This window comes from Panthera leo, chromosome E1 (genome assembly GCF_018350215.1).
Source record: "Panthera leo isolate Ple1 chromosome E1, P.leo_Ple1_pat1.1, whole genome shotgun sequence".
In the NCBI taxonomy this organism is placed as follows: domain Eukaryota; kingdom Metazoa; phylum Chordata; class Mammalia; order Carnivora; family Felidae; genus Panthera; species Panthera leo.
Genome location: NC_056692.1, coordinates 6,993,040 through 7,018,720, shown reverse-complemented (window position 1 = coordinate 7,018,720; position 25,681 = coordinate 6,993,040). Strand labels below are relative to the sequence as shown.

The 25,681-nt window shown below is 42.8% G+C and overlaps 1 long non-coding RNA gene across 1 annotated transcript in view; it reads right to left on the bottom strand.

Moving 5' to 3' along the window:
* Positions 1-3,403: 3,403 nt before the first annotated feature.
* The window catches only part of LOC122205987, a 56,741-nt gene continuing 34,463 nt past the window's right edge, over positions 3,404-25,681 (bottom strand). Inside the window, exon 3 of the long non-coding RNA XR_006196329.1 lies at positions 3,404-3,801. This is a non-coding gene — a long non-coding RNA (uncharacterized LOC122205987). The remainder of the gene's footprint in view (positions 3,802-25,681) is intronic.

Genomic DNA, 25,681 nt, shown 5'->3' with positions numbered 1-25,681 from the left:
CAACGCGGGGCTCCAACTCATGGACCACGAGATCAGGACGAGCCAAAGTCAGACACCTAACCGAGCCCCACCCCGGCACCCCATCAAGTTGCGATATGGCTTTTCATGAATGATATTTTCTCCACTGACTTGTCACATACTAACGCCTTATTTGTTACTTTAGGTTTAGTCTTAGATACAGTATTCTGTTCTACTGACCAGTTTTATTCCTCGTATTTAAAAATTATTGAACTTGGTGAGCCCGGGTGGCTCAGTTGGTTAAGAGCCTGCCTCTTGATCTCGGCTCAGGTCTTGATCTCAGGGTCACAGTTCAAGTGCCATGTTGGGCTCCACATTGGGTGTGGAGCCTACTTTAAAAAATTATAATTAAAATTAAAAATAGGGGTGGCCTGGTGGCTCAGTTAAGTATCTGGCTCTTGATTTTGGCTCAGGTCATGATCCCAGGGTCATGGGATCGAGCCCCACATCGGGCTCTGAGCTGAGCATAGAGCCTGCATAATAAGATTCTCTCCCATGCTCTCCCTCTGCCCCTCTCCTTCTCTCTCTCTGAAAATAAAAAATTTTTAAAAATAAAAATTGTTGAAACTTTATATGATACAGCACCTCTTTCCTCAAACCCTCTCAGCTCTGCTCAGGCATGTGATTTTTATCAAATTAGATACCTTAAATGTGAAGAGTTTAACTGAAAACTATAACTGCAGAGGTTCATCTGGAGATAACAAGGCATATCTGCATAGCTCATATCTAAGAATAATTTTTCTAATTATGAGGGTTCCCTTCTCTTTCCCATCCTCAAACATTCCCTCCAGCAATGATGCCCTCTCTCCTGCAGAATCAACGGATTCCCTCCTGGATTATTTGCATCAGAAAATAAACGTGATCTCGTTTCGATCTTCCTTGGGAAAAAAAAAAATTATCCCAAACCCTATGTCCTCATAGATCTCTTTCCCTCCACATTAAAACCTTTGGGAAGAGCTGTCCGCCATCACTGATTGTACTTACCTCCCACTCACTAATCAACCTACTTAAATGTGATTCTTCTCATGATGGTCCATGAGAAAGATGCCTCTAAGGATATCAAAAATGTCCCTGCTGTGAAATCCATAACTTTCTCCGGGCTCATTTCTGACCTCTCAGCAGTAGACGCCTCTCTCCTTCCTGAAAACATTCCCTCTCTTGGCCTCTGTGACCCCACGCTGGTGATCTTCCTCCGATGGCACTGGGCCTTCTGTTGGTGATACTCTAGCTCACCCGTGATGCTTGGTGTGCACCTTCATAATCCTGGGATCCTGGGTTTTCTCCCTCTTCTCCCCCAGCCCCTCCTCTCCCTTGACATTTTCCCATCAATTCCTTCTCTCCAATTTCACTGATTTTGCACTTTCTACAGAACCATCCCATTGGCATCGGAAACATACTGCTCCTTCTGTCCTCTTGCTTGACCTCACTCCCACTGGCAGCTACAGCAACATTTCTCTTCCTTTGGGTCATTGAGACATTTTTTTTTTTAAGTCTTAATTTGCAACCAGTCATCTCCTGCACTTGCTTACTGGCCCCAGGTGGTTTCAGTTTTATTTTGGATTTTTCAGTCATGCTATTCTTATTGGTTGAGAGCTTTTCTCTTTATTTCCCATAATTATACCTGTGTTCTTCCTCAACTGAACTGATCAAAAACTTCCAGAAAAATTTTAGGGAAAGCTGGTCATATCAGGCTTCATTATCAGGCTTCTGACTTGAAGACTGCCTCTGGCATGACACTGTTATGTACGACAGAGTTTAGGATAGATGTTCTTTATGACATTATGAAAGTTTCCTTAGTTTACAAAGGATTTTCAACCAGTAGTGGATGATGTTGAATTTTATCTACCATATATTTTTTATTTATTTTGAGAGAGAGCACATGCACCATGGCGCAAGCAGGGGGAGGGACAGAGAGAGAAGGAGAGAGAGAATCCCACACAGGCTTCATGCTGTCAGAGCAGAGCCTGACTCGGGGTGGATCTCATGGACCACAAGACCATGACCTGACCCAAAATCAAGAGTCGGATGCTTAACCTACTGAGCCACCAAGGCACCTGGAGAATTTCTTTCAAGTCCAGAAGATGTCAAGATATTTTAGCATTCTATTTATTGTTTATGACCTTCATCTAATGTTTATAAACTTCATTGCATTTTTTTAATGTTTATTTTTGACAGAGAGAGAGAGAGACAGAGCATGAACGGGGGAGGGTCAGAGAGAGGGAGACACAGAATCCGAAATAGGCGCCAGGCTCTGAGCTGTCAGCACAGAGCCCGACGTGGGGCTTGAACGCATGGACCGCGAGATCATGACCTGAGCCGATGTCGGACGCTCAACCGAGTGAGCCACCCAGGCACCCCAACTTCATTGCATTTTTAAATTCAGCCATTATAGTTTTTCTTACTAGAAAAATCTCTAACCTCACATTGATTCCCAGTCCCTGTTTTTTGTTCTGTTTCAATTCTTGTAAGGTTCTTATTAAAGTTACAAAGATTAATTAACTTCTTTGATGTTTTTCTTTTCCAACAAAAGTCTAAGACATAGATTACATTCTGAAATATATTAAGGCCACTAGGCGGCTCAGTCGGTTAAACATCCAACTCTTAATTTCAGTTCAGGATATAGTCTCGCGGTTTGTGAGTTCAAGACCTGCATCCGGCTAGGCTCTGACAATGTGGAGCCTCCTTGGGATTCTCTCCCTCCCTCTCTCTCTGCTCCTCCCCTGCTCTCTCTCAAAATAAATAAATAAGCTTTAAAAAAAAAAAAAATGAAGAGTATTTTCATATGCTTTTATCAAGATTATTTCATTTGCTCCTCTTTGTGGTGTCATAAGTTAAACAGGGCAACGTATATAAGAGATGACTTGGAGATGTGTGGACTATCACAGCTTTGATATGAATTAGCATGGTGAGAATTTAGGGAAATAAAAGAGGAAGTGAATGTATAAATAAATGAATAAACTAAATACCCGGAATATTGTGCAGTTCAATAGTTTGTTGAGGGGTGCCAGGGAGGCTCAGTCAATTAAGTGTCTGACTTCAGCTCAGGTCATCATCTCGCAGCTCATGAGTTCAAGCCCTGCCTCAGGCTCTGTGCTGATGGCTCAGAGCCTGGAACCTGCTTCGGATTCTGTGTCTTCCTCTCTCTCTGCCCCTCCCTCACTTGTGCTCTGTCTTGCTCTCTTAAATATAAACATTAAAAATAATTTTTTAAACATAGTTTGTTGAATGAATGAAGAAAATCCCTTCAGCTGTAAGCTGGAATCAGCAGGAGATAATTAAACAACTGGGTCCAGCAGCGTCGGTCTGCCCTCTTAGTTTGGATTCAGTCATCATGATTCTCCTGTGAAAAGCTGAAAAACTCAAAAACCCACACGAATGGTCCCGATAGAATAAGAAATACTGTTTAAGACTTTTACAATTTTCTTTCTGTTACTGGTCTTTTTACATATCTTACTTTCCCATTTGTCTCCTGTTTCACTTCCATCACAAACCCGCTTCCATTTCTGCACAAAATCGGACTCCACTGTTGCCGACGCTGGTTTTCATCTGTGCACTGACGAGCTTAAAGGCAACAAACGACAAAAGCTGAGTAACCTTCACCTTTCCATGAAAAAACGGGGCTGCAATAACCCTTCCATTTCAGGTTCATCTTCTACTATTCAGCAGTCAAACTGGAGAGGTGATCACGGGGCTGCATGAGGCGTAGCCTGGAGGGTGGTCCACGTGAGCAAGGTTGAGGTTACGGCAGGGGCAGGGTGAAGGGTCAGGCTTTCCCTGTTGCACCTGGAGGGTTTATAAATGGGGATATTTTAGTCTCTAGTACCGGCCACTCCTTAGCCTGAGAGAGCACAAATATTTACAGAAGGAAAACCAAATAAGAGCACCACGGCATTGCTGGGCTGTGCCGCTGAACTTAATGGAGGGTTTCTTTCCCCCTATGGATTTCAAAGCAGCCTGAACTAAGGATACTAAAGCAAACAGCACATCTGAGATTTAATGGAAAGGAAAACATGCATGTGGCATAAAAGCCCCATTATGATTCCTTAGCACCTCATTGTAGGCCAAGAGCACCGCAGTGGCTTTTGGATGCACCACTCTGTCCCCCTGCCTGTGAAGCAAGTCAGCGGCTCAGGCAGTGATACGGTTGGACGACATCCATCACGAGCCTTAGCCTCCTGAGGACAAGGAAGTGGTGACGTGCGGCTCGATTAGTTGGATTTACGGTGCTGTGACACCTGTGAACAATGCCAGGTGACAAGCCCTGCCATCTGAGGTGATCACTGGGAAGCTTTATGCTGGAGAGGGAGGGGACGGGCTGGAACCAAACAGAACGGAATGGAACCCAAGGTCTATCAGTTGTTCTGTAGGCTTGGGACTCACCCTGGATACTTTCTTCTCTTTTTACCACTGTAGAGAGGAAGACAGAAAACATTCCCATCTCCCCAGAAAGTTCCTGGAGTCCTTTTTGTCATTTCTCCCCAGGAACGAACCACCATTCTGATGCTGATCACCATGTGTCTTCCGACGTCACCCAAGACATACTCTGTTGTGTTTGGGCTTCTTGCAATTAAGGTGATGACTGAGACTCATTCATGAATCTGCATGTATCCACAGCTGGTTTTTTGGGGGTTTTTTTGTTTTTTGTTTTGTTTTGTTTTTTTACCGGTGAGTAGTATTCTTTGCACAAATACATCACGGTTTATTATTACTATTTATCCATTCTCCTGTTGATGGACATTTGGACTTCTGACAGTCTGGGCTATTACAACAGAGTGGCTTCGAACTTTCTTTGTGCAAATATCTTTGGGAACATATGCACTGATTTCTCCAGAGATGGAACTTCTGAGTCGGGTAGGGCAGGAAAATGTTTAACTTAAAGAAAAAATGGTTAGACAGTTTTCCAAAGTGGCCGAACCACTTTACTTTCCCAATAGCAATGTAGGAGAGTTTATCGATCAACATCCTTGACAATATTTGGTCTTGTCAGGTTTTTGGATTTCGACTATTCAGGTGGCGTATCTCGTTTGGGTTTTCATTTACATTTTCCTTGATGAATAATGATGCTGTGCATCAATGTGTCACGTGCTTTTTGATAACTCCGGTGTCTTCTTTTTGTGTAGCGCTGGGCTGAATCTTGTCCCTTTTTAATCGGTAGTTTGGTTTGGCTTTTAATGCGTATTTACATTTGACAGAGAGAAAGAGACAGAGCACAAGCGGGGGAGGGGCAGAGAGAGGGGGAGACAGAGAATCCGAAGCAGGTTCCAGGCTCCGAGCCGTCAGCCCAGAGCCTGACGCGGGGTTCGAACTCACGAACCGCGAAATCGTGACCTGAGCCGAAGTCAAGCACTTAACTGACTGAGCCACCCAGGAGCCCGTGGTTTTGTTTTTGAGTTGTAGAATGTATTATTCTGATGAGCTCTTTGCTAAATATGTATGTCACTCTAATATTTAATAATTCTGTATTCTCATCTATAAAATGGGGGTAACACTGTTCATAAAGATGAAATGAGTTTGTGTTACGCCTCACGTCACTCCCATTTGTATGCTCCTGACACAGAGAGCTTCCAGAGTAAATACCATTAGTTTTAATTAATCTAACTCAAATGATGTAAGAGTGGAGAGAAAGTTCCTCATTCCCAAAATAGGAAATTAAGAGAAATTATCTTTAAAAACAGAGGCATATGGTGGGTGTGCCTAGGTGGCTCAGTCAGTTAAGTGTCCGACTTCGGCCCAGGTCATGATCTCATGGTTCGTGGGTTCAGGTCCCACATGGGGCTCTGTGCTGACAGAACGTGAAGGCTGCCTTGGATTCTGTGTCTCCCTCTCTCTCTACCCCTCCCCCACCCACAGTGCCTCTCTCACTCTCAAAAATAAAACATCAAAAAACATTTTTTTAAACAAAAAGCAGAGGCATATGGGTATTACAAAATTGTTTTTAAATTTTTTTTTCTTTTTTTAAATGCATTTTTGAGAGAGACAGAGACAGAGACAGTGTGAGTGGGGGAGGGGCAGAGAGAGAGATGGAGAGAGGGAGACACAGAATTCGAAGCAGGCTCCCGGCTCCTAGCTGTCAGCACAGAGCCCAATGTGGGGGTCGAACCCACGAATCACAAGATCATGACCTGAGCCGAAGTCAGAAGTTTAACTGACTGAGCTGCCCAGGCACCCCATAAAAAAACTGCTTTTTAAAAGTAACCAGTAGAACAAATACTCACATCCTTCTAATGCCTCATAAAATAACCCACAAAACAAAAGAAACAGACCACATAATGGTAGATTTTTAAAGCTACAAAACCAGAAAATGTATCATAAAGCATGTAACATAATTAAGACCAAACATGTATCATATCATTAAATGCAATGTACTAAATTCATTCATCAATGGAAAAAAGACACTGGGGTTGGGTCACAAAAGAAATGTTCCAGATATGAGACACAACTGAAACACAATTCAGAAAGATTGGCTATAATGGATTGGCAAGGAAAGGAAGAGTTATGAGTAACTAATACCAACACAGCATTTATATTCCTAAAACAAAAACATGGGAGCCATTATGAGAAATAGAGAAAGATGTTTTAATTCACGGATTTCAGTCCATAAGAGAAAAAGCTGACATCAGTAAAGGAGAGAGGAGAAGAAGAAAATAGATCTTTTCATGTCAAAGTCGTGTTTTCAAACCTTGGCCATTTATTAAGCCATAAGAAAATACTAATATATTTCAAAAAGATGAAAAACATCTGTGAATATCAAAACAGAAAACAAAAGCCCTACCTCTTAAAAATTTTTAAATCCTTCCTAATCAATTCTGAAGCCAAAGAGGAAATCTAACTTTATCTGTAGAGCTTCAGAAAATCAACACCAATAAAAGTGTTACATATTAGACCCTATGGAGCACAGAGAAAGCAGTGCTCAGAGGAAAATCAATGATCTTCCATAAGTGTTTTAAATGAAAGAATGATAATGAATGAATTAGGCATTGAACTCAAGAAATTAGAACAATAACCACCAAAAAGCGAATAAAACAAAAAAGAATAAGATAAAAAAAGAAAATAATGAATTGGAATACAGAAAATGGAATAATTAATAAATAATTCCAAGATCCGGTTCTTTGAAATAGAAAAAAAATTAACTTTCATCTGACTTAAAATTAAAACCCAACCTCAAATAACTAAACAAGAAATAAGAGGAAATAACCATGAATCTAGAGGAAAATTTTTAAAAAGACAGTAACTACTTTCCTCTACCTTTCGAGTGAAAATAAACTTGAAAACTTAGGAAAATATGATTTATTAAAATGACACCAGAAGACATGAAGTCTAAGCACACTGATTACAGTAGAAAAAACAGACAGTTGTCATGAGCTAAACATCACAAAACACAATTAGTTTAGTGGCATAAAGCTTCCAAATCTTTAAAGAACAGATAGCTCCAATTTAATTTTTTTAGTATTTTACTTATTTTTGATAAAGCCAGAGACAGAGGGCAAGCAGGGGAGGGACAGAGAGAGAAGGAGACACAGAATCTGAATCAGGCTCTAGGCTCTGAGCTGTCAGCACAGAGCCCGACGCAGGGCTCGAACTCACGAACTTTGAGATCAGGACCTGAGCTGAAGTCAACGCTTCACCGACTGAGCCATCCAGGTGCCCCAAGTTAACAACAATTTAAACTGTTAGAGAAAAAAAATTAACTTTTTACAGAAAAAAAGTGATAAACAGAACTACCTACAATCATGAATTATTGCATTAAAAAAATACTACAGGGAAAGTCAAAAGACAACAAATGGAAAAACACATTTGCAATTCCTATCACAAACGTTATAAATTTCTTCCAAATGAGCATGGAAAAGACAACTGCCTAATAGAAAAATTAGTAAAGCAGGTGTGTCCATAGTTCACAGGACATATATGTGACTGAAATATGTTCATATATCGTTAACATCACTCATAAGAGAAAGGTAAATTGAAACTAGAATCAAAGAACATTATTCATAATTGGGGGTGCCTGGGTGGCTCAGTCGGTTAAATGTCTCACTTTGGCTCAGGTCATGATCTCACCGTTCATGAGTTAGAGCCCCGCCATCGGGCTCTGTGCTGACAGCTAGGTGCCTGGAGCCTGCTTCGGATTCTGTGTCTCCCTCTCTCTCTTCCCCTCCCCTGCTCATGCTCTCTCTCTTAAAAATAAACATAAAAACATTTTTTTAAAAAGAACATTATTTATAACTGGATTGGCAACACAAACAATTTTAGAAACCAGCAGGGCTTGCTGGTTGAGTAGCGGCAGATTCCCAATTCAAGGAGTATTTTTCAAATGTTAGAACAATTTATGTATATTTTAACAGGTAAATATTCAAAATTTTAAATATGTTATAAAAGAACTGACCATCAAGTCTGCTGTCTGGGGCATCTAGGTGGCTCAGTTAAACATCGAACTCTTGACTTTGGCTCAGGTCATGATCTCACAGTTCCTGAGATCGAGTCCCCCCTCTGCGCTGACAGCACAGAGCCTGCTTGGGATTCTATCTCACTCTCTCTCTGCCCCTCCCCCACTTGCTCTCCACCTCTCTCTCAAAATAAATAAAAACAAACTTAAAAAAAAGTCTTCTGCCTAACCTTGGCCACCTTTAGGCCAACCTGCCTAACCTCTGGGCTTCCCCAAAGCCAACTATATTATCAGCTTCTGAGGTGGTCTCCCAGAACTACTTTTATTATATTCGTTCAGTCACTTGCGCACCCAAAAACACTCGAGTAAGGTACGGAAGGTTTTTGTAAACAAAAAGCTTTCCTCAAAAGGATCCCACCCTCGTCAAGTTTTCATTCCAGTAGAAGTATTATACAGGGATAAAAAAACAAAAAAGAAAAAAAGTAAAAAAAAAAAACAAAAAACATAAGTAATGATAAAGAAAAACCACAAAGCAGAAAAGCTGGATATGAAATTCTGCTGCGGGAATGGTGTAAAATGCTAGACACACAGGTCAAGGTAGACCCTACTGAGAAAAACGGCTTTTTCGTCAAGACTTGAAGGAACCACGGGAGGCCAGCTATGCACCCGGGAAGGGCTGTCCAGGAAGGAACAAGAGGAAGAAAAGCCTGGAAGAGAGAACATGCCCACCTTGCCCAAGGGAATCCAGGAAGACCAGTATGGCTGGAACCCAGTGAGTGAGAGCAAGGGTTGGGGGAGCGACGGTCTTAATACGTCACCCTAAGGACTCTGCCTTTTACTGTGAATAAGGCGGGGAATCTTTAAAGGGCAGAAGAAACACGTGATCTGACTCACCCCTTAAGCCGAACAACCCTATGTTAACATCCATGGAGTAAAGGCAGCAGCAGTGACCCGTTTGGAGCCCATCTGAGCCACCCCTGTGAGAGAGGCGGGCAACGTGGACAGCGGCAAGGAGGGTGGTGAGAATAAGTTGAACTCCAGGGAGAATTTGAAGGCGGAGCGAGCATGGATGGATTCCTCCCCTTTCAGCTCACAGATGCTAACACACCGGGCATATTGTTCGGAAACAGCCTTGTGGGTTTCACAGAACTTGGCAATTGTTCCACTAGAGCGAATGAAGAGCTTTCTCATTCTTCTGATGACGGTACCTCATCCCAGTCTGTAAGTGTTACCATAACGTATTTAACCAGTCTCCTCCGATGGACGTTCCATTTCTTCTCTGACCTTTAGCTCTTACTGCAACGCTGAAATGAATAATCTCATCTATGTGCCCCATTAGGCACAGGAGAATACGTCTACGGGATACGTTCATCGCACAGAACCTGCTTAGTCAATGGGTAACTGTATTTGTAATTTTAACAGGGATTTTCTCATTTCCACCCATCAAAATTGTTCCAGATGACACCCTCACCAGAATGCACGGGGGCTGCTTCTTCCTCACACCCTTGAGAAGCTGGATCAAAGACCAAGAGTGTCCCTCCAGCTTCAAATTCAGCAACAATTTACCAAAGGTTATCCAGATTTTTACTCTCTATCTTTATGAAAACTGAGTATTTATGTATTACTGTAGGGGATTCACTTTGGTACACGCAGGAATAGAAAGATGGTTCACATTTTTAAATGGTATTCAATAATTAATGTTATAATACGGGTTTGACTTTTTTTTTTTTTTTTTTTTTTTTCAACGTTTATTTATTTTTGGGACAGAGAGAGACAGAGCATGAACGGGGGAGGGACAGAGAGAGAGGGAGACACAGAATCGGAAACAGGCTCCAGGCTCTGAGCCATCAGCCCAGAGCCTGACGCGGGGCTCGAACTCACGGACCGTGAGATCGTGACCTGGCTGAAGTCGGACGCTTAACCGACTGCGCCACCCAGGCGCCCCGTTACGGGTTTGACTTTTGATGAAATTCACTATTGGTGCCTAACTTAAAGTAAATCTTAACTCAGTCAGTATCAAAGGGCACTTTAGTTGAAAAGCTATATTGTTTTGAAATCAGAAGGAAGTACAATTTTAATGCGACACATTGGAAGCATTCCCACTGACATCAGAAATAAGGCAAAGATGTCCTCTGTTCCTGATGTTACTCAACGTTTCTCAGAAGGTCAATGTGAAAAGAACAGTCAAGAAAGAAAAAGAAAAGGCACAAACCTGGTCATTTATAGATAACATAATGACCTGCATTTAAAAAACAACAAAACAAAACAAAACAAAACAACAAAAACCCCAGCTATCAAAGTAAAGCTTTTTGGAGTTCCTTCTATGAAAATGGAAATATCTGGGGCACCCAGGTGGTTAGGCGGTTCCATCGGTTAAGCATCCGACTTCGGCTCAGGTCATGATCTTGCAGTTCGTGAGTTTGACCCCCACGTCGCGCTCTGTGCTGACAGCTCAGAGCCTGGAGCCTGCTTCAGATTCTGTCTCCCTCCCTCCCTCCCTCCCTCCCTGCCTGCCCCTCCCCTGCTCACACTCTGCATCTCTATCTCAAAAATAAACACTAAAAAAAAATGAAATATCTGACATTATAAATTCTATTTGAATTAAAGTTAAAAACGTAACAGAAAACAGTTTAGCTTACAGTCATGATATGAAAAATAAATTTTAATGGAGCACGGTACCATAATAAAAATAATGTGTTCACTAAATTAAGAAATCGAGGAACAGAAATGTACTTGGACATAGCTTTGGTGCACACATCATTTCAAAACTGAGTTCAAACGAATTGTGGTATTCCATTAGGTGAAACAGAAGTTAAGGTCAAAATGTACCAATGTTTAAAATAAAAAAATAAAAATTAAAAAGTCACATTGAAAAAGTTCTTCCGGGAAAGGCCAGTGACAGAGTATTAGAGACAAATATCTAAAAACTGGATCATATAAATATGTATCAAAATATTTACTCTGGTTATGTTCATTTTTTTTATGGAGGTTTCATGACCAATGGGCAGCCCAACACAGGGCTTGAACTCATGACTCTGAGATCAAGACCTGAGCTGAGATCAAGAGTGGGATGCTTGGGGTTCCTGGGTGGCTCAGTTGATTGAGCATAGGACTTCAGCTCAGGTCATGATCTCATGGTTTGTGAGTTCAGCCCCTGCATCAGGTTCTCTGCTGTCAGCACGCAACCTGCTTCAGATCCTCTGTTCCCCTCTCTCTCTGCCCCTCCCCAACTCTCACTTCATGAGGTTGGGCTCTGCATTGGGCTCTGTGGTGATAGCATGGAGCCTGCTTGGAATTCTCTCTCTCCCTCTCTCTGCCCCTCCTCCATTTGTACTCTCCTGTCTCTCTCTCTTTCTCTCTCTCCCTCTCAAAATAAATAAATAAAATCTTTAAAGAAAAAAATCTTACTTATGAACATAGGCTTAAAATTATAAATAAATCCAATTTCAAAGCAAACCATATCTTCTAATATACAGAAATATCATGGACAAGCTAGATATATCCCAGAAACACAAGCATCTTTAACTGTACAGAATCTATTGCACTATTAAAATATACTACCAATTAACAAAGAAGAAAAATACTTGATTTTAATAAAAAAGCAAAAAGCAGTTGATAAAATTTAACATTAATCTATTATTTTGAATAAATCCTAGCAAACTGATATAATGAAGGGAATTTTATTAACCTGGCAAAAAAGTATCTAACAATTATCAATTATCATGCCCAAAAATTAAATATTAGAAACATTCCTTTGCACTTGTAAATAAGAAAAGAATGGTAGCTATCTTCCCTACAACACAACAATATGAACATTTATCAATAAGGGAACAGTTCAATAAAACAAGTTAAAACCATACGAGGTGTATTAGTTATCAATTGCTGTGTAACAAATTACCCCAAAGTTTAATGACATATATCGACATTTATTATATTGTAATTCTATGGTTCAGGAATTTGGGGATGGCCAAGCTGAGTGGATCTGGTCCACGGCTTCATGAGGCTATCGTTGGAGGTTGGCCAGGAGTGAAGTCAGGTTAACGCAGACAGAAGTCTTCCTCGCTCACAAGGCTATTGGAAGATGGCCCAGGTTCCTCTACACCAGGGAACTTCCATAGGACTTCTAAGCGTTCTCATGACATGGCAGCTGGCTTCCCCCAAAGAGGGAGATACAAGAGAGAAGAGCAAAGAGGAAGTCCAAAGGCTTTTATCACCTACTTCATTACTCTGCTTTATTCTATTTATTAGAAGAGCATCACTAAGTCCAGCCCACACTAAACAGGAGGGGAACCAAGAACATCTCTTGAAGAAAGAAGTGTAAAAGAATTTGTGGACAAATTTTTAAAACACATTAAGTAAAACTATGTAAAACCAATACTGTTTAAAAAAGATAACAATTCAGGGGCACCTGGCTGGTTCAACTGGGTTAGGCTTCCAACTTCAGCTCAGGTCATGATCTCACGGTGAGTTCAAGCCCCGCATCAAGCTCTCTGCTCCCAGCACAGGGTCTGTTCCAGAGCCTCTGTCTTGCTCTCTCTTTGCCCCTTCCCCACTCACTTTCTCTCTCTCAGAAATAAACATTAAAAAAATGTTTTCCAGATAACAATTCATATGTATGGATATGGGAAGACAGGAGATACATCAGGATTGCGCATACTGTGCGACATCGTTTATACTGAGTGCTTATATGCAAACACCCAAAAATGGAAGTACAATTTTCTTTACTCATATTTTAAAAATACAAATCTAGAAGTATCCAAAATATCATAAGTCATTCTCTGTGGTTTCCTAGGAATGGGGGTAGGATAGCAAATGATGTTCTTAATTTTACCTGTACTTTCTATGTTTTATAATGAAAAAGGCACTCACGTAATTCTTCTGTAACTGCAAACACATATATGTGTATATTCATAGGTGTAAATAAAAGAATTAATGGAAGACGGGGGGGGGGGGGGGGGCACCTGGGTGGTTCAGTCAGTTAAGCATCTGACTCGTGATATCAGCTCAGGTCATGATCTCATGGTTCGAGTCTGAGCCCCGTATTAGGTTCTGTGTTGACAGTGCTGAGCCTTCTTGGGATTCTCTCTCCCTCTCTCTCTGTCCCTCCCCACCCCCCCCCCAAAAAAATAAACTTAAAAAATTAATGACAGGGAATACTCTGTGGAAAAGACTTAGGATTATCTAGGAAGTGGGTAAATGTGATTTACCCTGAGAGTTGGGTAAAACCCCAAAACTTGAAGGTCACTCCCAAGACTGAGGTGAAAGCAGCTACTCTTCCAAGGTGTGTCCTCCCATCTTAGTCACCTCCTTTAAACAACTGGTTACCTAAAATGCATCTTGGATCAGGAGAGTGGATCCAATAAGCACGGCTCCCTGGGAGAGTGCCCTCTGCCAACTTCAATAAAGGCCAGTCTGCCCCTAGCCATGAGTGGGCTACCAAAGAGTACCCGTATGGAGAAACTGACCAGCACACCTGACACTGGGAAGGTCTACAAGAGGCCAGCAAGTCCAGATGCTCAAATCCTACACTGACATTATAGTCACTCTGAGTCAGAGCAAAACCCTTCCATTCTTTGGTTTTTCACCTTCTAAGCCCGGAAAGCGTGACGACACTAGGGTTTTTCTTGGTTCAAAAAAAAAGGACTGAAGTCTTCTACCAAAGTGATTCGATACAGAATGCTTTCAACAAGTACCAGAACACCCGACAAGCACCGGGCTTAAAGAAGTAAGGCTTTCTTTTTCTCACGTGACCAGTTGACAATCCAGACCTTGCATGTTCTTGGCCACACCTGAGCCCCCTGAGGCACGAGGGACACGGGCAAGCAAGTCCTGGCTTCTCTAGATGCCACGGTGGAGCCGGGCAGGGGAAGGGTGTGTCATGGGTTAGGAGCCAGCGCTGCCTGCCACAGTCACCATTTCATTAGTCTGCTCTTTCTCCAGAGTCAGGTCCTTCTCCTATTTCTCCAGAGCCCTTCAAGAAGTCCTCCAGAAGACGTTTCGTGATCTCTCTCTCCTTGGTGGCACTCACCCGACTGGATGCCGTCACCTGACTGGTCTCGATGGCCACTTGCGGCCCCGCACATATTCTCTGCTCAGTGCACTCGGCTTCACAAAAAAGGTCACTGCTTCCTGTACAATGTCTTGTAAGTCCTCCTCTGCTTTCAACTGTATTCTCACGTCCTCTCCATGGTGGAACATGCCCACAGTGAGTGGAATGGTGGCTCCACAGGAGATAGGTCTACCTCCTAAGCCCCAGATCCCATGAATGGGACCTTATTTGGGGAAAAAAAAAAAAAAAAAAAGCATCTTTGCAGATATAATGAACTCAAGTGTCTTGAGATAGGAATCATCCTGGATGATCCAAGTGGCCCAAAGTCCAATGACAAATGTTCTTCTAAGAGACAGTCAGGAAGTGAGAAGACACAGAGGCGGCTCACATGAAGATGGTGGCACAGGTTGGGGTTAGGTGGCCACAAGCCAATAAGTGTCTAGAACCACCAGCATCTACAACATGCAAGGAAGGATTTCCCCCCAAGAGCCTTCAGAAGGAGCACAACCCTGCCGACAGCTTGATTTTGAACGGCTGGCCTCCAAAACTATGCCAGGATAAGGTTCTGTCATTTGAAATAACCCAAGTTTGTAAGAATTAGGTATGGCAGTCCCAGGAAACTACTCAAGTGACCATCACATTGTTGGTTTTGCTGTCTACAAAGTCAACAGATCTCTGGAATCCTGCATACAGAACTCGGAGCTCAAGTCACATAAGCTATGGTTGTTCTACTTTAGATCTGGAAACTCGATAGGGGTGTTTTGTTACATTTCTTACATCAAAACTAGTCCTGACTTTTTCCCCCGAAGTCCATGATTCATTCCAATTTACCAAAAAGGAGCTTTTCCCTGCTAATCTTCCAAACTGTGGATTCAGTCTGGCTAATTTCCCACTTACTGATCCCAGGCAACAGCTTTATCAGGCTGTTTGATAAATTCCAAATTCACATCAATTGTCCTTTTCACTGAGCTTCTTAGATTTTTAATGACAGCAAAGTGCATTTTCCAAGCTCCTTCTGAAAACTGAACTCTGTACCAAGTAGGATGACCCAAGATGATTTGAGCAAATCACACATCCCAGCTCCACTCTTGCTCTATCCCTATCCTGGTATCTCATGACCAGTGTTGACTGAAAATTATAAGCCTATTCATCGTTTGCTTTTTGAAACCAAATTCTGGGCTATCTCCATGAGAACACCACATTCTGATGTGCCCTTCTGAGTGGGAAGGAAAGACGGAGCATTGCAGAGGACACCTGAAGATCACGGATATCCACACGGAGAAGTGTGGCACTGTGTGCTCTGTCATGCGTATCACAGAATAAAAAGGGTAGCACCCACTGCTTCATAGAAAGCTATTGTGGCACAATGGGAAAATGCCTGGATCAGGGAGTCATCTAGGCCTGAGTTTAAACCCTGGCTTCTCCGTCACGGGTATGACCTCTGGGAGGGTCCTTACTTTCACTGACACCTAGTTTTTTTCATCTGTAAAAGGCAGGTGATAATAACTACCTTGTAGGGCTGGATAGGATTAAACCGGATGGCTCACGTAAGCAACCAGATACAGTGACTGGTGCATGGTAGGCCTTCAAAAGTAACTAATTTGCTTTCTTGAACCTCACCCCCTCTCTACTGTTCTCTTTTCTCAGCCTTCCCCAAGTCCTAAAGCTTGCATGCACATGGCTCCTTTTATGGACTCAGGCTCCCCTCGATTCCCAACTTAAGACCGGTAACACCATGATACACATATAACCTAGTAGGTGGCTCACCCTAAATCCCCTCATTGGTTTCATGGTTTTGGAAGAAAACCAGAGCGAGGATCCATCCCTGGTATTCTTCTAGACCACTAACCTGACCCAGGATCTGGTCCCCCACACCCTGCCACAGCCATTCCCTAGCCCCACACGGTTGCTTACCCATTGGGGTCCTTACTGCTCTCTCTCAGAGCATCTCAATCCTCACCCTTCCCAAACTCCAAAACTGGTAGGTAGCTGCGTCAATTACTGCCAACACAACCCTCTTCCCTGAGGCCAGGGTCAAGTGTACATTGACCAAATTCCTTGGTTATCACTCTTTGCTACCCACTCTGTTTCCAGCCACCACGTAGATCACTGGATTTTCCCCTCTCTTCTCAGTGGATACCAGGACTGAGAATGCACTGATTCAATTATTCAAAACCTGAAAGTACCAGACATTGTTTTAGGAGCTGAGGACACCACACTAAATACACACACACAAAAATGTTGCTTATATACTATCGCAAAAAGACGAAAGACACGCCAATAGTCAAAAATAGAAGAAAGATACGTGAAGGGTTCCTAAGAAAACAAATAGGGTGGCATGAGGGGTAGAAGGAGGGGCCACTTGAGGCGAGACCTGAATGAAGAGAAGAAGGTGGCCTTGCAGAGGTCTGAAAGCTGAGCCTTCCTCCCAGAGGTTAGAGCTCCTGAGGGGGCCAGGTCTGAGTCTGGCTTACGTAGAACTTGGGTCTCTATGGGGCCACAGTTCTCAATAGGCCCTTCCCTCCCAAATCTCTGAAGTTCTGGAATACTTAACAGAATTCTTACACTCCCAACAGGATTACTAATTCCTGGATGCTCAAGATGTATTCATTCACTCAATCTGTTCATTCACACAAAGGCTGATTTAATATCTACAGGGTTGCAAGCAACGTAACAGGTGATGTAGGATACAAAGATGAGTGAGACGTGGACGGGCCGTGGCCTCAAGGACTTCATGCTTAAAAGTGACCGTAACTGCAGGCTGCATTTGAAGGTGTGGCAGAGACGACAAAGGAAAGGTTAGCAGGGACCAGGGCATGAGGGGCCTTCTAAGCCAAGCTGAAGAAACTGAAATGGGAACCACTGAAGGTTTAGTGTGCCCACGGGAGGGGAGTGAAACAGGCCAGATCAGAATGGGGGTCTGAACTAAGGCAGAGGCGGCCACGAGGATGGCACGAAGCCACAAATGAATGCAGACGATTCTAGGAAGTAGAACAGACTGGCTATTCCTAACGATCTGAGAATCTCAGGAGGAAGGCACCGGTGCCCCTCTCTATCCTCCCCTGGCAGAACACAGATAACCTAGAGCTGCTGGAGCAAAGCACTGGGCTCACGGGCTGAGCCTGAGCGATGAGAAGACTGGCTCGTGGCTGGCAGGGACAGGAAATACGCGGCCTTGGGCTTCCACTCCCAGATACCACAGTCACGGCAGGCATCTCCTATCAATCACAACAGGCCTCTTCATTGAATTCAGATGTAGCTTCAGACGCCTTTTCAACACAGGGCTCCAGGCAGAGGACAAAATCCATCAGGGTTGGTGTGCTAATTGAAACCTACTCACCATGGTTGGTGCTTGCTGGGCTCAGCAGAGCGCCGTAAGACAAAGTCTGGCCATCATCCAACGGGCAACGGGAAGCCGCTGATGGCTTCTGAGGGGGAAGATTGATGGACAGAGGACCTTACTTTCGGAGGAATAAGCATCTGGAGGCGAGCAGATGGGTCAGAACGTTATTTCAGGATTGTGATGGCCGGCTACCAGGCGAGGAGGAAATAAATATGTACGCAGGGAAGACGAGGCCACACTGTACCCTCTTATTGGCCAAAACATCTCTATTTCACGAGGCCAAGGCACCAATCGCTTGTTACGTGGCTCACCTCCGAGGACGTTTGCGCATATGAGCCGTGATTGTGTTTTGCGTCTGTCTGCATGGATATAAACGTAGCCCATGTCGTATTTTACTTCCAAATTAAAATATCAGATCTCCCATTTAAAAGAATTCAAGGGGCGCCTGGGTAGCTCAGTCGGTTAAGTGTCTGACTTTGGCTCAGGTCATGATCTCACGGTTTGTGGGTTCAAGCCCCGCGTCGGGCCCAGTGCTGACAGCTCAGAGCCTGGAGCCTGCTTCCGATTCTGTGTCTCCCCCTCTCTCTGCCCCTCCCCTGCTCACGTTCTCTCTATAACAAACATTTTCTTAAAATTTAATAAAAAAATAAAAAATAAATAAAAGAATTCAAGAGGGGCACCTGGGTGGCTTAGTTGGTTGAGCATCTGACTTCCACTCAGGTCATGATCTCAGTTTGTGAGTTCGAGCCCCGTGTCAGGCTCTATGCTGACAGCTCGGAGCCCGCTTCAGATCCTGCACCCTTCTCTCTCTGCTCCTTCCCCACTCGTGTGCGCTCTCTCAAATAAACATTTCAAAATAAATAAAAAATAAAAGAATTCAAGAAGCCCTTATTCAGCCTTTCACTGGGGATCTTTGCCCCCTTAAGACTGTTTCTCTTCTTGAGGCTTCCATTTGCTATCTTTGGTCCCTCTTCAATTTTTTTTCTCACTTCTCCTGCCTGAAAAAGAGACAGTGAAATTTGAGGAGAATGGCTAGTACAGAAAAGTTAAGATGATGGACGAGATGTTGGTTACAGGTAGCTCTGCACAGGACTTTCCTCTCTGTGCCCACCTCTGACCTGACCTGCCTACAGTTCTTGATCTGAGCATTTCAGTGCATGGAATTCCCTTTGGCTTTCAGGACAAGATAACGTTGTTTAAGTTGACACCGATGACAGAACGGCCATCCACAGGGAGCTGGAAGGGTAATGAACCAGTCAGAAATTCAGAGGCATAGGCTCTAAACTGTGAATCAGGGATGAACCCCTTAGCCCCTCTATCCCTGGTTCCTTTTGTGAAAAATCGCAGAGTTGGAATAGATGTTCTCTAAACACCCCCACATTTGATCCCGATTCTCCATCACGGACAGGCTGCCACAGGAGTGGCCATCGGCTATATCAAGAAAAACAGGCACCTTCAGTAACAGAAGACAACCCTCCAGAACGAGATTCTGGTCACTGCTTCGCATTTAACAACTCCGGCTAGTCCCAAGCTTCTGGCCACGGACTGAGCATTTTGATAAGATCCCAAAACATCTGGGGTCATTCCGGGGCACTGAAATAATAACTTATGTTCTTCGTAAACAGTCTGTTCTTGGAGTGTGCCTACGCATCTCCTCGCCCCACGGAACCGGGAAGTGTTTGTCATTGGGACCTCCAACCTGATGAATGATGAGGCCTTAAACAATTTCCCGACCCTTTTCGGAGCCTGCAAAGCAGCCCGTGTTTCACCCCACACCACTCTATCACGACCACCAAATCAGCACCATATGGTGGATGAGACCAGATTACAGAAGACAGGGCCTGCCTTTGAGGACATCTGGAAGTTCTTTAACACATGCACTTGGAGTGACTTGAATGGATCATTTATAGCTGGTCCTGGGCCTGTGGGCTGGAGATAGCATTGCTGTTCTTTATCTGGCATGCAGTGGGCTCACTTAGCTAACTGGAGGCCTTTCCTTGCTCGAACAATGTTTTCATTTTGTTTTTTGGGTTTTTGTGTTTTTTTTTTTTTTTTATCATTTCTAGGTCTTGGAGAGTTTGGTTTTCCCTAAAATATGTGATCGTTATGTAGTGAATAGCTCTGAACCCCCAAAAGTCGGGGCCAAGTGGTGCCAAATGTCTACAGTTGCAATAACGCAGAGAAGAACCAGCCATCAATCCCAAGGCATCGGGGGTCATTGATATTTACTGACGCTCCCTATCAGGGAGTATATAAAAGGAGCCTGGGCACCAGAAGGTATAATTTACTGTTCAAGCTTTTGTGGAAATTGGGAACCAATATATCCACTCGATGAACATGGTCCTTCTGATTGGGGTGTTTCACTTGGCTTGGAAAATTTTGAAGAGCGCCTAATATTTTAACGTTGCATTGGCCAATGTGCCATCAGGATATTTTTGTACACACACACACCAGAATTCATAACTACTGTAAAAAAAAAAAAAAAAAAAAAAAAAAAAAGCCAACAAGCAATATCTCCAGAATCCAAGACAATTCACCACTGTTGGAATTTAAAAAGTTAATATGGCCGTTAGTTACCGTCTTTCGGTATACACCATTTCTGTGCTCAAGGTAGAGCAGAAAATTCCTTCGATTTAAGGTGAATGAAAAGTATTTACTAAGTACAGCAGTAAACTGAACGTTGCCCCTCATGCATATCAGGTCCTCATACCTGGAACCTGTAAATGTTACCCATCTAGAAAAAGAGTCTTTGCAGGTATGATCAAGGGAAGGATCCTCCCTCCAAGGGAGGTTGTCTTAGATTGTCCAGATGGGGCCTAAATGCTGTCGCAGCTGTCCTTACAAGACAGAGGCAGAGGGGAGGAGCAAGTGACCAGGAGAGGAGGCAATGTGACCACGGAGGCAGAGACTGGCGTGAGGCTCTGTGACAAGGAACGCGAGAAGCCACCAGAAGCTAGAAGAGAAATGGATTCTCTCCTAGAGCCTCTGGAGGGAACTCAACCCTGTGCACATGCTGACTGGGGCCCAGGGAAATTCACTTCACACCTCTGCCCTCCAATACCGTGGGAGAAGGTATTCCGGGAAATCGGTTGGAGCAGCCAGAGGAAACTGATACAGGGACACTGAAGCCTTTGTTTCAAAGTGGCACTCTTTCCTGAAATTGACCTGTCCTAAAAATGTGCTGTGGCAGAGATGCTAAACGGTTCTCTTTCATCGCTTTCCCTCTTACTGTCACCTTCTTCCACTTTATAAAAGAGGCAGTTCTCACCCACCTGAATCTCACTGTACTACATACAGGGGTGTGAACTAACATGTCCCAAGGGACTTTCAAGTCACTGGTGTCTGAGAAACTTCTTTTAATCAAGCCACCATAAACACTCGGTTGCGTGACCTTTGATGTATTTATACCACTTCCATCAGGGTCAAAGCATAATGCTCTGGCCTGTATTGGGATATTCTTTTTTTAACTTTTTTATTTTAAAAAACAAAATTTTTTTTTAACATTTATTCACTTTTGAGAGACAGAGAGAGACAGAGCACAAATGAGGAAGGGACAGAGAGACAGGGAGACACAGAATCCGAAGCAGGCTCCAGGCTCCGAGCTGTCAGCACAGAGCCCGACGCGGGGCTCAAGCCCATGAACTGTGAGATCATGACCTGAGCCCGAAGTTGGACACTCAAGCAACTGAGCCACCCTGGCGCCCTTTTTTTTTTTTTTTTTTTTAACATTTATTCACTTTTGAGAGACAGAGCACAAATGGGGGAGGGACAGAGAGAGAGGAGACACAGACCCTGAAGCAGGCTCCAGGCTCTGAGCTGTCGGCACAGAGCTCGACGTGGGGCTTGAACTCATGAACCGCGAGATCATGACCTGAGCCAAAACCAAGAGTCAGATGCTTAAGTGAACCACGCAGGCACCCCAAGGCAGTGGAATCTTAGTGTCACAAAGCTGCAAACTGAGGGCAAGAATCCACGTTTATTCTGTCTACCTGTCATACTGTTAGGACAGTCAGGAGGTGCTCCCATGTGCTGTGCACACACACGCACACCAGGGACACACCCGTCCGCTACAGGCATGTCCTTCTCTGCATTGTCACTGGCCTTAGGGAAAAAAAAAAAAAAAAACACATAAGTGTCAGGTGCATATTTTGTATCATTTCAAGAGGGAGGAAGTGAAAACTGCTTCTTTCAACAGATGAGGTCATCACTTTGAGTAAAAGGAGGCTAGACTGGAAGTCAGACAGAATTTTATATTTTCTTGATTATTTGCTCAGACTCATGGGAGAAATAATCTCGTTAACTTTTGTCAATAGACCCTTGTAAATCTAGGTTTCTGGGTTCCTTGGTGGCAGGTCTTCTGGTAACCGTGTTTTCTAACACTGGCTTATTCCTCCTCTCTGACAACATGCTTCTCAGGTTCGTGTTAGCATCACTGAAACATGACACCGTTACTTCACAGCCATTAATATGCCTGTGATAAGTTCCTGCCTGCTAACTTACTAGTGACCTCGGCTCATCTTTTTCTTTTAAAGTGTATTTATTTGGGGCGCCTGGGTGGCTCCGTCAGTCAAGCCTCTGACCTCAGCTCAGGTCACGATCTCATGGTCCGTGAGTTCGAGCCCCATGTCAGGCTCTGTGCTGACAGCTCGGAGCCTGGAGCCTGCTTCGGATTCCTTGCCTCCCTCTCTCTGCCCCTCATTCACTCATGCTCCATCTCTCTCTCAAAAATAAATAAACATTAAAGTGTATTTGTTTATTTTGAGAGAGAGATCACATAAGAGCACAGGGGAGCGGCAGAGAGAGAGAGGGAAAGAGAGAATCCCAAGCAGGCTCCATGCCGTCATCACAGAGCCCAACAAGGGGTCAATGTCATGAACCACAAAGATCATGACCTGAGCTGAAATCAAGAGTCAGATGCCTAACCAACTGAGCCATTTAGGTGCCCCTCAACTCTTGTCTTCTTTATTTGTATTTTATTTCTACAAGTCCATTAAACTCCTCCTTCATAGAGAGAGCATCTACTAATGAATGTGTGTATGAACAAAGCTTAAGATTCTCTCTCTCCCTCTGACCCTCTCCCCCACTCACTCACTCTCTAAATAATTTTTTAAAAGAAAACGCCTTTGTTTCATTTGAAGTACTTCCTCCTTCTCAAATCTCGTAAGTTATTTTAATTTTGTCAAATTGTTTTCAACCATAAAATGAATTTTATGTCTCTGGGTGTATACGTTCTCAAGTGTCTGTCATTTATAAAGATATTTTGAGATGACAGGAAAAATTAAATTTGAAATAACTCACTGTTCACAGCCAGTGTGAGGAAATATGAAAATGTGAGATTCCAAATTTTATAGGGCTGCTTCAGGTCAGCCCCCTCTAAATTTACCTTTAACAAAAGGTGCCTTTAAGGGTAACAAGTAAAATTAATATCATTTGATAAGTCTCAGGAAAGGTATTTTGCTGTGGAAATTAAGAAGGTATATTAAGAAAGTAAATTAGGAAAGTAAATGACAAATTACTGGATTAACACACTGTTAGAGAAATTTACTTTTTATGGCTAATTAATTGTTTACCAAGGGATGCCTGGGTGGCTCCGTCAGTTGAGCAACTGACTTGATTTCAGCTCAGGTCATGATCCCCGGGTCATGGGATCAAGCCCCACATCAGGCACTGAGCATGGAGCCTGCTTAAGATTCATATTCTCTCTCTCTCTCCCCCTCCCTCTGCCCCTACCCCCTGCTCACACTCGCTCTCCCTCTCCAAAATAAATACACAAAAAAATATTTATCCAATTTGTAATACATTCATCTTGTTTGATCAATTACTTGCTAATAACTATAATGATAACTCATTCCAGAATAAACATTCAACACTTAAAGCTTTATAGTCAGAAAACAGAAAAAAAATTCAAATATCTATGTGTATATATACATATGTATATACACTTATATGTATATACACATATATACATATATGTATATATACACATATATGTATACACACACACACCTCTGTATGTATATAAACACATTTATGTCTACATCTATTCACACATATACATTTATATCTACGTATAGACAGACAAGTTTATAGACATACACACACTTTTCTTTTTTCAAAGAGATCTGATGAGGTGACTAATAAAACCCTCATGCATAAAAATCTATCATACTGTCTGGACTTCCATTTTCGGGCCCAGCACGCAAGAAGCTTAGAAGCCATCACTCTGGGGGCGCCTGGGTGGCTCCGTTAAGCGCCTGACTCTTGATTTTGGCTCAGGTCATGATCTCACGGTTTGTGAGATCAAGCCCTGTGTTGGGCTCTGCACTGACAGCTCGGAGCCTGCTTGGAATTCTCTCTCTCCCTCTCTCTCAAAATAAATAAATAAACTTTTAAAGAAACCAAAGGAATGGAGAAAGATATACCATGCTAACACTAATGAGAAGAAAGCCAGAGTAGCTACACTAATTTCAAATAGAACAAGCTTCAGAGTTAGGAAAACACCAGGAATAAGGAGGGGCATTACATAATGATAAAAGGGTCAGTTCTCCAAGGGATAATAACAATACTTAGTTGTTACTTTGACAGAGTATCAAAGTACATGGGGCAAAAACTAACAGAATTTCAAGGAAAGATGGATTCATTATTACAACTGGAGACTTCAACGCCCTCTATCAGGAAAGAACAGATCCAACAAGGGGAAAACCAGTAAGGACATAGTTGAACTCAACAGCACCATAGCCCAACTGGGTAAGTGGATGTCAACAGACCACTTCATCCAATAACAGAGTACAAATTCTTCTCCAACTCACATAGAACATTCACCAAGACAGACCCCCTTCTAGGCCATAAAGAATGCTTTGACAAACCTAAAATGATAGAAATCATTTGCTATTTGCTCTCAGACCAACAATGGAATTAAACTAAAACTCAAAAACAAAAACGTATCCACAAAATCCCAGAATACTTGAAGATTAAACAACGTACTTCTTTAAACGTTTTTGTAATTTAAGTATATTTATTTGTTTTGAAAGAGAGAGAGAGAGAGAGCGCGAGAGAGCGCGAGCGCGCACACGAGCCAGGGAGGGGCAGAGAGACAGATGGGGAGAGAGAGAATCCCAAGCAGCTCTGCGCTAACAGCAAAGAGTCTGACATGGGGCTCGATCTCATGAACCGGGAGATCGTGACCGGAGACAAAATTAAGAGTCAGATGCTTAACCAAATGAGCCACCCAGGGGCCCCTAAATAATACACTTCTAAGTAACACATGGTTCAAATTAGAAATCTTAATCAAAATTTTAAAATACTTTGAACTAAATAAAAATGAAAGCACACCTTATTAAAAATTGTGGGATGCTGTAAAAATAATGCCTAGAGGCAAATTTATTGCACTGAATGCATACATCAAAAAAAAAAATCTAAACTCATTCATCTAAGTTTTCAGGAAACTGGAAAACGCAGACCAAATTAATTCCAAAGTAGGTGGAGGAAAATAAATAATAAAAGAAATAAAGCAGAAATCAATGAAATTGAAAACAGAAAATCAATAGAGAAAATCAACAGGACCAAAAGCTGGTTCTTTGGAAAGATCAATAAAATTGATAAGCTTCTAGTCAGGCTAAGTAAAAAGAGAAGAAGACACAAATTACTAATATCAAAAACGAAAGAAAATACAGACCACGTGGACGTTAAAAGGATAATAAAGAAATACTCTAAACAACTCTATTCCTACAAATTTGATAACCTAAATAAAATGGACCAATTCTTTGAAAGACATCATCTGTCAGACTCACAGAAGAAGGAATGGACCCATTATCTATTAAGTAATTGAATCAGTGGGGCATGTGGCTGGCTCAGTCGGTGGGGCATGTGACTCATGGTCTCAGGGTTATAC